Raw genomic sequence first — 13,368 nt, 5'->3', positions numbered from 1 at the left:
TAAGTAGTCTGTTTCCCCACAGCTGACAAGATTATTTTTTAAGCCTATATTTTGAGTGATAACTATTTATAGCCTACTACTGTCCATTATAGGCTTAAACGTATTCAGCACAACTAGGACTGCATGATTATATATATATATATATATATATATATATATATATATATATATATATAAGCTGACATTGCAAAGTTTTTTTTCTTGATATTATATATATATATATATATATATATATATATACATACAGTAATTTTCACCAGATTACCGCAGTAGTCTTTGGTCCAACATGTTATTATAATGATAATGTGCTTTGTGTATCCGAGACTGAAATAAAATACATGATATTGGGCAGATATTATCAAATATAACAATTCTTTTTGTATTAAAAGCTGCCATTTAATTAATTTTGACTTTCATGACATTGCATCCCTGCTATGTGATTATTGCTCACATGCAATGACAATACTGAAACGATACACTGTATCTGCCCTCAACACAACCTATAATCATTAAGAAAATATCAAAGAATTAATCAAATTCCCTACAGATGGTGGAACTGACTCTCTGATCTGAACCTGGCAGATTGGCCCATTTTCAGCCCCAAACTAAGCTAAACCAGACGCTCAGCGCAGCTCCTGAATGTGACCAGGCCTCTAACCAGCCTCTCTCTACGCTGTCCTTCCTCTCACTGGTCATTGAACTGGTTTACTGTCAGGCTCCACCCACTCTCGGCATGCCCCTGACCTTGCTGGTCAGCGTGACGCTGCTTCCTTTTGGCTCCAGAAACCCAAACATCATCTGTCAGATGCTGCGGTTCGACTCCAGGTCACCGAGATGACATCTGACCACATGTTTCTTCCAGCTGGTGATTAGATGGCACATTCTAAACCAGTGCCAATACATCCCCGCCAGAACAAGCTTCCCTGATGTTCCTGGAATAGGATGGGTAAGGTTGGATGGAGCGCTCTATCCAAATCAGTTCAAGACCAGCCAGATTGAGAGGTAAATGATTGAAAGCCCAATTACAGAGGCTGCACCTGGCTTCATATGAGTGGACTGTAAAAACGCATGCTGTGGAATCCCTAAAATGGCAACGAGATGTTCTGCGGTCGCTAACACAGTTCCAGTATACCCCTTTACATGACGTGACGTATTTCTGTTCCGAGCACACTTTTTTCCGTTTATGAATCTCATGATGACACATTTCCGCTGTTTGTTGGCCCAACAAACATGGGAGTGGAAACTGTTAAATAAATAAATGATTATTTTCCCACTACAGATTAAAAACACTGGTTTAAAATCAAATGTCTTTTCTTTTTGTCTGAAGAGCAAATTCAGAGGCAGGCAGCAGTGCGCGCCCAAAGAGCTTCTTCTGCGTTGGATAGTGGTGCAGAATTCAGGCCCAAAATGTAAAAATCACTTCATCTGTTGAGCTGCAGAGTGACCCAGGCAGTAGGACTTTTACTTTCTGCACCTCTGGCATTTGCAAGATAAAAGCTCAGAAGGGGCAATATGATGTGATTTCAGATAAAATGACTGTTATTGAGACACACACTAGACAGATGTTGGCTCACGTCAGAAAAACAAAATGTTTGGCTGCTGTATTTAGTTTCCAAGCACTAATCTCCTCCAGTGGATCCTAAAAACCTTCTGAATCGCTACAGAAAAACTGGATAATCAAGACAAACCTGGTTTTATCTTCTTCTTCACACAGTTTTCAGAGCAACACCATCAGCTTTCTAAAAAGGTTAGCTTCACCTCGTATAAGACGGCAGAACTGTAATAACAGGACTGCATTCCTCCTCCAGAACAGCGTCTGAAGTGTACTTGAGGTTTTTGGCGATGAGCAAGTCTTCTCAGTCTAAAACGATGGCATCATCCATGGCAGAGCTTAGCAAAAACGAGCTGCTGGCTAACCAGGAAAGCGTGCGCTGAGTTTCAGTGGGCGCAGCAGCGTGTGAAAACCTCGGTTCTAACTGACAGCCAACCAAACATCATCAAACACGAGCAAACACGAATTCAACCTAACGCATGTCGAGTTCGACAGCCGAGGCGCACCAGCCCAACACCTGTGTTTGTTCGTGTATTCGTCCGGCCGCTGTGCTCTGCCTTTTACCATGATGGACCTCATCGTCCGCACAAACTGCACAAATAAGAAAACACTGGGGAACATCAGAACCTTCTCAAAAACTGTGCAAGTGGATTTTCAGGAGAACGTTCTTCCTAAGGACAGTTGGTGTCAAAGGCCCGATGACTTTACATCATCCTGATTCAAATATTTTCATCAGTTTCTCAACAACTGTGAACTGTAATACATCATATATTCCATTAACGCAGGACATTTCATTACTGTGAAACCGATACACTCGTCTGCATCAGTTTCTTTTTTTCAGCGTAGAAGAACCGGCCACTCGGCCATGACATTTGAAGAGTTTGGTGGAATCTCAAGTTCTTCAGCTCCAAAAGCAGCAAGAGGCTGAGGAGAAAAAGGGACTAACCCAAGCCGACCATGGGAAAGCTGTGGGTGGATGGAGCGCCAAGACAACACTGAGACTTTAGTCTTTGACCCTGACAATTACTAATAATGTATCAGTGGGAACTGCATTCAGAAACTTTGATCGACGTAATCTTGCCCATATCGGTTACTCCGTCAGTACTTTCCTCACTTTGTGTTCATGTACTGTCCTCTTAAAAACATACTGTTGTGTGTGTAGTCACGTGACTCCGTCCTGCCCAGTCTGGAGGAGAACTTCAACCCTGAGCCGACTGAGCGACTCCAGCAGCTGATATAATCGTTAATGAACTCGATGATGACTCAACTGATAATCGATGTCAAATAATTTAATTAACTGTAATATCGATTTGATCAATATATTGGTATTGATTAGTGGATCTGGATTGGAGCCGATTCACGAAAATTTTATTTTAATCCTGATTCAGTTTAGATTCTTTGTTTTTACCGCTGTGTTCTAACAGAGCACCCTTAGGCATCCGCTCAGCGTCATTATTGGACATTATTCCCAGCCGGCAGCAGTGAGGAGCGTTCCCAGAAGGTTTTAAGACAGTCTACAGTGCGGATTTTCCAGAGGAACATGAGAACTTAGCGTAATATCTGTGGTTCTAGTTTAGCTTTGACTGTGTTCGAGATGCTTTTTCTCCAGGCGTTCTCTGCCGTTTTTGCCCACGCCTTCTAAACCATGTGGGGAAACAGTGTTGTCATATTTTCTGTCTCCTCAGCTTGTTCTGACTCTATGGTCACATTAGGTAATTTCTGCCGTTTCTCCAGTATTGCTCAGCCTCGACACAAGGAAATTTCCCCGAAATCCCAGAACTTCCAACTGGTCTTTCAAAGCAAACACGGAAATACTGACTAGAATCACACAACTGTCCTTTTCACTTCCTCTACCAAAAACACCCCTTCATAGCAAACCCTGTGGTTGAACAAAGCTCATTCATCAAGCTTCTGTTGGTGCTTTCCTTCAGAAGACAAGTGCTGAGGAGATCAGGGTTCATATCTACCGAAGTTTTAAACCGCTGCAGTTTTCCAATTGAACAGGCAGGCTCTAGGCATCCCTGACTGCAGTATATTAAACCGTATAGGTCTTAATGTTGATGATGGGGTCTGTTTTCGGCCTCGCCTTGTCTCACCTGCCCACTCTGTAGTCTCTTCTTTGCTCCACGTCACCTGAACACTGGCTGATCTCACCTGTATGGAATCTTAGTTTCATTATAAATGCTGGACTGTCGTTGTTGGAAGGTTTTACCCACGTTTTCTCTGAGATTACCGAGCAGTTCCTTCCTGTACTCTCCGAGTTTTGACCTGCTTTATTGTGGGACTTCATTTCTGGCTTTTCCCTTCTGGGCTTTGTTTGCTGTGCTGGTTCTGTTTTGGCTGCTTTACCTGGCGTTGTGTTTGACCTCTCTTTGGGTTGTGCCTTTGGATTATCATAGAGGTTGGTGTGGCGCAACAGATAACACCACTACCTGCCACTGAGCTACCTCACCATGTGGGAGACTGGGGTTCAATTCCCAGTCTGGGTGACTGTGCTGCGCTACACCAATAAGAGTCCTTGGGCAAGACTCCTAACACTACACTGGCCCTCCTCTGTAATACCAGTAACCTTGTAAGTCGCTCTGGATAAGAGCGTCAGCTAAATGCTGTAAATGTAAATTACTGTCGTTCTTGCTTTTAGATACATTTACGTTTTTAACCCTGTCTTTCATTTTTCACCAGGAGAATCTTCAGAGTAGTAGTTAATGAGTCACATTAGTTACTAAATATTACGTCTTAATGTTAACATGGTGTGCTATCTCCTCTTTTCTAAGGGGGTCATCGTCTTGACATGCTTGTGTTCGTTTGTTTTTGTACTGGTTTTGCCCACTGGCCGACTTTTTCGCTTCCCAGATTGCATGAGTGACTCTAAATCATTGTGGGGATGTTTCCCTTCATTCCCTGGAAGAGGGGGACTGTTTTAAGACTCATAAGGACTCTGTCTGGGCTGGATAAGTTATTTTATGCTGTGGTATGGGGAGTTTCTGACCATGTTTTTCTGGGAAACTTTGTGTGTGTTTGTAGCTAATGTGAAGCAAAAAAGTTCTATACATATTATACTTACTGTTATTACTATTATTATTACAATTATATTTATATTAACACGAACTGTAAATATCCCAGAGAAACACAAAATACTAAATTCACCCAAAACTTAAATTCACAGCAGGGCAACAATACAAATGCCACTAAAAGCCTGATAAATGAGTAGTACTGTGATTCTGTACAGTCGCTGAGATTAAGAGCAAATTGTGATTTAAAAAAATGGTCCGCCATAATACCTACACTATATTTCCAAATGTTTGAGAAGTACTGCCAATAGAATAGGACTCTCTGGATCAGATCAACATCATGACCCAATTGGCTCCATGCTGTCTAATGCCAGGCGTGAGCTAGAGGGGTATAAAGCCCCCCAGCATTGAGGAGCTGTGGAGCAGTGGAAGAACTCTGTTCTCTGGAATGATGGTGGAGGAGCTCCATCCAGTACTTATGGAGGGATGAGGTGGGGTGGTGATCAATCATCCAACATCCTGACTTTGCTTCTTCAGAATCTAGTAGAAAGTCTTCTTCTCTGGACAGTAGAGACAGTTACTCCAACAGAAGCAGGGTCAGCTCTTTTAATACCCTTGGTTTCAGAACAGGTGTCCCAATACTTTTACGATTTGACAGGCCTTGCTTGAACTTGGTGAACGTGGTTCATAAGGACACTCACAGAACTCTCAATGCTGGTCAGTGTCTTCAAAATGCAATCATTAAGAATGTTCCCACACAGATCAAACATGAAATAATTCCGGCCTCCTTTAATGAAATAACCACAGAGGCCAAAATCGTGACGTCAATCAGCTGTAATTAATTCTGTAGCTCATGGTTTATATTGAATGCACTTATGTAATCAGGCTGCTGACCTTTAAGACACCCTAACAGAGAAGACGGGAAACAATGTGCTCTGTACTGATATGCTTACAATGAGGCCAATTAATTTGACTACGAGGCTCCAATCAATGCTACACATAGAGCGGTTTACCCCAGCCGTGCCAACATAACAGCAGGGTCCTGTTCATCCTGTTGCCCCTTCAGAATGATGTCCATGTTCAGGCTTAATACGTGAAGCATTACCTAATTCTAGGTTCCAGGAATGGAGAAATGGACAGAGCTATTATCCACTGCTGCCTCAACATTTTTCACTTTCTCCATCCAGCAAAATGGGAGTGAGGGGGGGGCATAAATGAGACATGTCAAGAGCAGCCAAAAGTAACTGGACAGTGAAATAAGACTGTACCACTGTAAAGTGTCCCAGTGTGACCTCTCTGGTGTTAGCCCTGCCTTACCTAAGCTGCTTTCACACATGAGCTTTCACCTGAGAACTTACAGGTAATTAAACAGGATGGGGATAAGTGTATTGCCAAAGACCTGGCAGTACAAAACACATCACGATTTCATCGACCCTGAACAGACAGTCGTGCGAGTTATAGTTTCTTCACATTGTGCGGTATAGCGCCCCCCTGAGGTAGCTGGTGAAGTCTGTAGTGTGTTAATTAAGCAGTAAAATGTAAACATTAGAATGCTGGAGGTCTTTCTGCACACTGTCCCTACGCCTGTCTAATAACACTGACACACTGAAAACGGTCTACTAGATTCTGGAGTATTGCTGTGAGGATTTGATTGCATCCAGCAACAAGTGAAGTCAGGATGCTGGATGATGATCACCACCCCACCACATCAACTCATCCCATCCAAAGGTACTGGATAGAGATCCTTCACCATCATTACAGAGAACACAGCTCCTCCACTGCTCCACAGCTCCTCAATGCTGGGGGGCTTTATACCCCTCTAGTCCACACCTGGCATTAGACAGCATGGAGCCAGTAGGGTCATGATGTTGATCTGCTCCAGAGAGTCCTATTCTATTGGCAGTACTTCTTCTCTACAGGGACTAGACAAGCTGTGTGTGCATTTGCACATCTGTGTCAGCAATGGGTGCAGCTTAAAGTAGAAGGAGTGTCCACAAACATTTGGACATGTGGCTTACAATGTTAATTTTCAGTTGGAACAGGGAGTTACAGGACCTGTTAGATGCTGCTAACATCTTGGTGGTTCCAGATATGACAGGACACCTTCAGCCCATGTCCCGATGGGTCAGAGCTGTTTTGGAGGCACAAGGATGACCTGCACAATATTTGGCAGGTGGTTTTAATATTATGGCTGATTGGTGTACAGTACCCGATTACAGTATGGTAGACTGAGTGGTCTAGGGGATCTCACCTGTCCTCCTTTAGGAAGGGGATGGAGGGAAATAAGGGAGAGAAATGGAGAGAGCTGAAGGTCAGGATGATGGGAGGAGGAAGAGGAGAAGACCAGCTCTGAAGACCTGACCAACCATCACTACTTTTGATAACAACCCCACACCCTTAAATTTCACTCTCGGCTCGTCACAGAGGACACTAGATTATAATAGCTTTGACGTCTTTCTCTCTGGAAGCTATTTCTGCTCTGATTCAGTGACGTCAACACACACCCTGTCGTCAAGAGGACAATACGAGTCAGACTGGGGTGAAGAGCACTCGGCTGCTGGACAGCTGAAGGAGACGGAGGGAGAAAATTAGCCAGTGCACTTAAAAGACTCTACAGTCCGTCTGAAAGGACAAATCAGAGACAGTGCAGCTCCTAGAAGGCCTTATTATTCATTATTATTAGTGTTATTACTACTATTTTATTACCTTTATTAATATTACCTTTTTAACCATATTAACTGACCAACCAATACTATTTTATTAAGTTCATAAAAACTAACGTTATTAACTGTACTAATACTATTTTATTAAGTTCATAAATACTACCTTATTAATGTTATTAACTGTACTAATACTGTTTGAAAAACTTTATGAATGTTGAATTCTTAACTTTATTAATTGTAATTGTATTTACTTTATATTTTAAATGTATTTAATCACTTTGTTTATTATTTATTATGGTTCTTTTTAACAACCATAAATAATAATAATAATAATAATAATAATGATATACATTTATTTATTATATTATTTATTATTGGTTATTATTTATTCCAATAAATTCCAATATTCCGTTTTTAAGTTAACATTATTAACTGTACTAACTTTATGAATGTTGAATTCTTAACTTTAATAATTGTAATTGTATTTACTTTATATTTTAAATGTATTTAATCACTTTGTTTATTATTTATTATGGTTCTTTTTAACAACCATAAATAATAATAATAATAATAATAATAATAATGATATACATTTATTTATTATATTATTTATTATTGGTTATTATTTATTCCAATAAATTCCAATATTCCGTTTTTAAGTTAACATTATTAACTGTACTAACTTTATGAATGTTGAATTCTTAACTTTAATAATTGTAATTGTATTTACTTTATATTTTAAATGTATTTAATCACTTTGTTTATTCTTGTTTATTTGGTTCTTTTTACAACCATAAATAATAATAATAATAATAATAATAATAATAATAATAATGATATATATTTATTTATTATATTATTTATTATTGGTTATTATTTATTATTCTAATTCTATTTAACTCATGTTATTGTTAATGCTATTAATGTCGTTTACTAAAAGTACCGTATTATCTTTAATATGGTATATTTCTATGACAGTATACCATATTAACATAATATGTAATATATAATAACTAAATATTAACTTAATACTAATACTGTCTTACTTATACTACTGTCTTCATTCCTGCTAATCTAAACTGTATTAATGGTTTGCACTGAGACGTATTTTAGAGAGAGAGAGAGAGCGAGAGACAGAGAGAGAGACAGTGGGCCTCTACTAAGGAAGGAAAACACAGCTGGGTTAGACCCGCCCAGCACGGCCAACTGAACAGGAACATCTCACAAATCTCGCTGATTCTCATTAAAGAACAAACCGCACTGATATCATCAGCAGCACGTTACTGTAACTCAGCTCACACTCACTCAGCCCTACTTAACCCCTTAAACCCTCAGAGTCTGTGGGGGGCTTACCTGCTCTTACACACACTCCCTACACACTCTGTTCATTACAGAACAAAATACGAATAAAATTCATTCATGTTGTTAATGAAGAATAAATAATGATTTTTTTATTAATAATAATAGAGTATTTTATTTATTCTGCATCACAGAAAACTGAACGTCAGCATCCTCTCTCTTCCACTTTGAAAGAAGAGTGTTCTAATATTTGTTTATTAATGGTTTATTAAACTGTCCATCAATAACCACTTAATGATTAATTAACACTACAACACGTGTAACAACTGTAAATGAGGTCCAAACATAAACATCAACAATGCTGAAAATGCAAACCTTTATTAAACTACATAATTAACTTTATTAAAATTATTTTATTACCATTATTAATCATATCTAATTACCTTCAATAATGTTTTCTCATTATTTCTCTTGATCCTACCGTATTACCTGTATTAATGCTAACCTGCTAACTTTATTAACACTGTCTGTTAACTTTAATAGTTACATTATTTTATTGTATTAGTGTTAAACTATTAACCATATTAATGCAGCTTTATTAACTTTGTTAAGACAAGACAGACCAAACATTCAGCATTTGTCCCATCAGTGCAGCAAACACACACATACCCCCTAGTGAACAAGGACCATACAGACTCATTCAGACTCATACGGACTCGTACAGACTTATTCAGACGCATACAGACTCATACAGACTTATTCAGACTCAGACAGACTTATTCAGACTTGTTCAGACTCAAACAGACTCATACAGACTCATACAGACTTATTCAGACTCATACAGACTCATTCAGACTCATTCAGACTCATACAGACTCTTTCAGACTCATTCAGACTTATTCAGACTCAGACTCATACAGACTCATACAGACTTATTCAGACTCATACAGACTCATTCAGACTCATACAGACTCATTCAGACTTATTCAGACTCAGACTCATACAGACTCATTCAGACTCATACAGACTCATACAGACTCATTCAGACTTATTCAGACTCAGACTCATACAGACTCATTCAGACTTATTCAGACTCATACAGACTCATTCAGACTCATACAGACTCATACAGACTTATTCAGACTCATACAGACTCATTCAGACTCATACAGACTTATTCAGACTCATACAGACTCATACAGACTTATTCAGACTCATACAGACTCATTCAGACTCATACAGACTTATTCAGACTCAGACTCGTTCAGACTTGTTCAGACTCGTTCAGACTCAAACAGACTCATACAGACTCATACAGACTTATTCAGACTCATACAGACTCATTCAGACTCATACAGACTCATTCAGACTTATTCAGACTCATACAGACTCATTCAGACTCATTCAGACTCATTCAGACTCATACAGACTCGTTCAGACTTGTTCAGACTCATACAGACTCATTCAGACTCAAACAGACTCATTCAGGCTCATTTATGATTAATTATACTACTGTATTTACATTTCTAATACTACCCACTGACTGTAGAGAACATGGACAGCACACCATCTCTCATAAGTGAAGCCACCACAGGTCTGGCTGGTTGCAGTATTATGTACGGCTCCACCCATCCCCTATGTTTCAGTGGGAAAACAACTCCTATTTTCCACCTCATTTCCCTCCTCTAAACAGTCTCTCCATCTCCAGTGTCTCCAAAGTCCAGCAGTTAGTCTCCCTGTGCTGATATGGACCCAATTTGTATTTTCCCCAGAAATCAGTTTAACCCTTACTCTGCTCGAACATGAGAAGGCGGGGCTGCACTTTTACCGTTGGAGCACTGCTCCATTTACTGGACAGACTGGGAGTCCAGGGGGAAATCCGCTCTGCTTCTGCACTGGAGGCTCAGTGAAGACGGTCTGAGACACTGAGGCTCGATCTGGGAGAAGGAGAATCTGACACCGCCTCTGGTCTCTACTGAGCAGACTCTGGTTGTAAATTTGACAACATGGAGGACAGTTCTGGCCTTGATTCTACAGAACGGAAGGGAACAGAACGGAACCACGGCGTATTACCTCTAATACCTCCATCAGTGCAGCTGTGTCAACTTTATTACCACTTCAGCCACAAGCTAATCTGACACAGTGACATAATAAGATTAATTTATTTATTAATACTTTATTTATTTATTAATGCTCACTCAAATATTTAAAAACTAGGACTGAATCTTATCAGTTCCGGACAGCACTAGATTAGCTCAACCCAAACGTTTGAGCCTGTTCTCCACACCTTACAGGAGTGACGCAATGCTGAAAGCCGAGAAAGCCCGAAAACTAAAGTTGGAACCAATAACAAATGACTTGACAACAAGAGCCCAAATCCAGCCCAGTCCGCTTATCCGCTGTAACAGGAGCCAACTTTTCTGACCGTTCTGCAGAAATGTTTCATCACAACAGTTCTGAGGAAGCTCAAACTACTTCCTAAGAACAACCCGTCTACCAGGGAAGTGAGCGGAAGGAGGAGCCAAAACAGATCCGTGTCTCTTCTGTGTTCGCTCAGAGCATCCCAAAGCTGTGAATCACGCCGGGGGCCTGTCCTCTCCCACAAGCTCAGACTCGTCCAGCTCTCTCTGTCTGACTGGCTCAAAGCCTCTCTCTCACTTTCTGTTTCAGACACACTTCACATTTCACCTGGATCCACAGTCAGAACGAAAACAATCCAACACGGGTTTCAACAGATGTACATCAGATACGAGCAATACGAGAGTCTGACCCCTCTCTATGACCCAGTATGAGGCAATATGATCAGCTTACAGCCGTCTGGTGGAATTATAGCATTATCATATACACTCTCAGCTTTCAGAGGGACTGTTTACTTACTGTTTACTAAAAACTCCAAAGCAAAAAATAAAACTCTCGTTATAATTATTCTCATTATACAAATAAACATATACATTCAAACACATATGAAAAATATAAGAGAATAGTATGAGCTACTGTCATAATTATGACAAAGAACGTATTATGTTAATATATGAAAGTATCCTGGTGTTTTGAGATATATTGTAAAATAAATGGCATTATGTCATAATTATGACATGGACTATATTGTTATTATGAGATATCATCAATACTATAAAATAAACATCTAATTATTATGACAAAATATCTTGCTATTATGAGATTTGTTGTAAACAAATGACTAATTATGATAAAAACCTGCCCAATATCACAGAACATGTTGTAATTTAAAGTATTTGAGTATTCTAAGATATGTTATATGATATGTAAAAAACTATATGAATATAATATAACATCTTGTGGTTAAGAGGCATTATTTTGTTATTATGAGAGATTATGTCATAGTTCTCATGAGAAAATAACTTCTGAGGATGATGAGGAATGATGTCATAAAGCCAACATGTGTTGTAGTTGTATGTTGGGACATTATCTTGCTATTATGAGACTTTGTTGTAAAAACATACATATACGTATATGTTTTTATGACGTAAAAACATAGTATATCATGAAAATTATATCATGGAACATCTTTTAATTATCAGAAAGTATCTTGTTATTGTTAAAAGTACATACACACTATACTGTATATACTATATACATCCAGTTATGACACACAGTATCTTGTAATTACGAGAAAGCATTTCAATATTAAGAGATTTTGCTGAGGAGACTCTATATTTATATATATATATTAGACATAAATGAGTTTATTAATATGACCTAAAACAGGAAGCTGAGCTCAGTTCAGTACTAGAGGAGTCACCTACACCTACTGTTCAGCTTTACACTGAACAAACTGACTGTATAAAAAGGGTAATATTGTTAATAAGGATAATAATGTTAATAAGGATAATATTGCCTCCATTACTCCTAAGATAGTTTTGCTGGTTTGGCTAAGCAAACGCATACATTTCAAAAGCTGTGGCAAATCCAGATCCAGAAAGTCAAAGTCCGCCCCAGTGTTTCCTTACAGCCGCCTGGGCAGCTCTACTCCGCCCGGCTGCCGCAGCTCAGCCCCCGCAGCTGGAACTAAATCCAGGAGCAGATTTCCACTCCCTGGATCCGGATTTTTCACCGTTACATTTCAGCAGCTTTCACAACTTTATTAAACACTGAAAAGTTTAACAAGACGATCAACAAGTATCAGAAAAGTCTCCAGTGACGACCTGAGGAAGATTACTGAGGAATAAAGAAGCAGAAACCTTCTTCTCAGATCCGCTCAGGCTGCGAGGTTCAGGCGGTAGCTGTCAGTTAAACCCCCAGAGCGAGAATTCCGCCACTGAGGACCGTATGAACTCTCCCCGCGACCATAACAGCTGGATCCATCCTCTTACCTTCAGCAAAACAGCCGCTCAGTCTGGCGATCACAGCTCCCAGAAGTGTATCGGACTACCTCGGCTGAACAGACGACAGTGTGTCTCTCCGTCCTCCCTGTGAGAGCCGCTGCTGCCGCCGCTGCGCTGTTCCTCACTGCTGGGGCGACGAGGCCATTTTGAACTGAAAGCCGATACTTCCGCCACCCTCAGGCCGCGGGGCAGCGCTGCGCTCACCCCTCACAGATCTCCCCGCGCCACCTTAAACACGCTACAGTGGCAGTCTGGCGCCGCTGCAGCTGCTCATATGGCTCTATGGCAGTATTTAAGGTGGAACGGAAAATTAATGAGTCTCAACATCAACATAGATTTTGAAAGCTGGAGAGAAAAATAAATAAAGAAACAGTTACATTTAAACTTTATTAATATTAACTGGTTGACTATACCTATTAATGCTAACTGTATTTTCTTTATTTCCATTTTTCATTTGAACTTTATTAATATTAACTGGT

General features: G+C 39.7%; 1 protein-coding gene across 2 annotated transcripts in view; it reads right to left on the bottom strand.

Moving 5' to 3' along the window:
• sbno2b (strawberry notch homolog 2b) overlaps positions 1–13,047 on the bottom strand; it is a 71,420-nt gene extending 58,373 nt beyond the window's left edge. For both annotated transcript variants that reach the window (XM_072660550.1, XM_072660551.1), the window contains exon 1: positions 12,878–13,047. The gene's annotated coding sequence lies outside the window, so the exon portion shown is untranslated. The remainder of the gene's footprint in view (positions 1–12,877) is intronic.
• Between the last annotated feature and the right edge of the window lie 321 nt (positions 13,048–13,368).

The sequence above is a fragment of the Salminus brasiliensis genome, chromosome 17 (assembly GCF_030463535.1).
Source record: "Salminus brasiliensis chromosome 17, fSalBra1.hap2, whole genome shotgun sequence".
Taxonomy (NCBI): Eukaryota; Metazoa; Chordata; class Actinopteri; order Characiformes; family Bryconidae; genus Salminus; species Salminus brasiliensis.
This window is presented reverse-complemented; position numbering and strand designations above follow the sequence as displayed.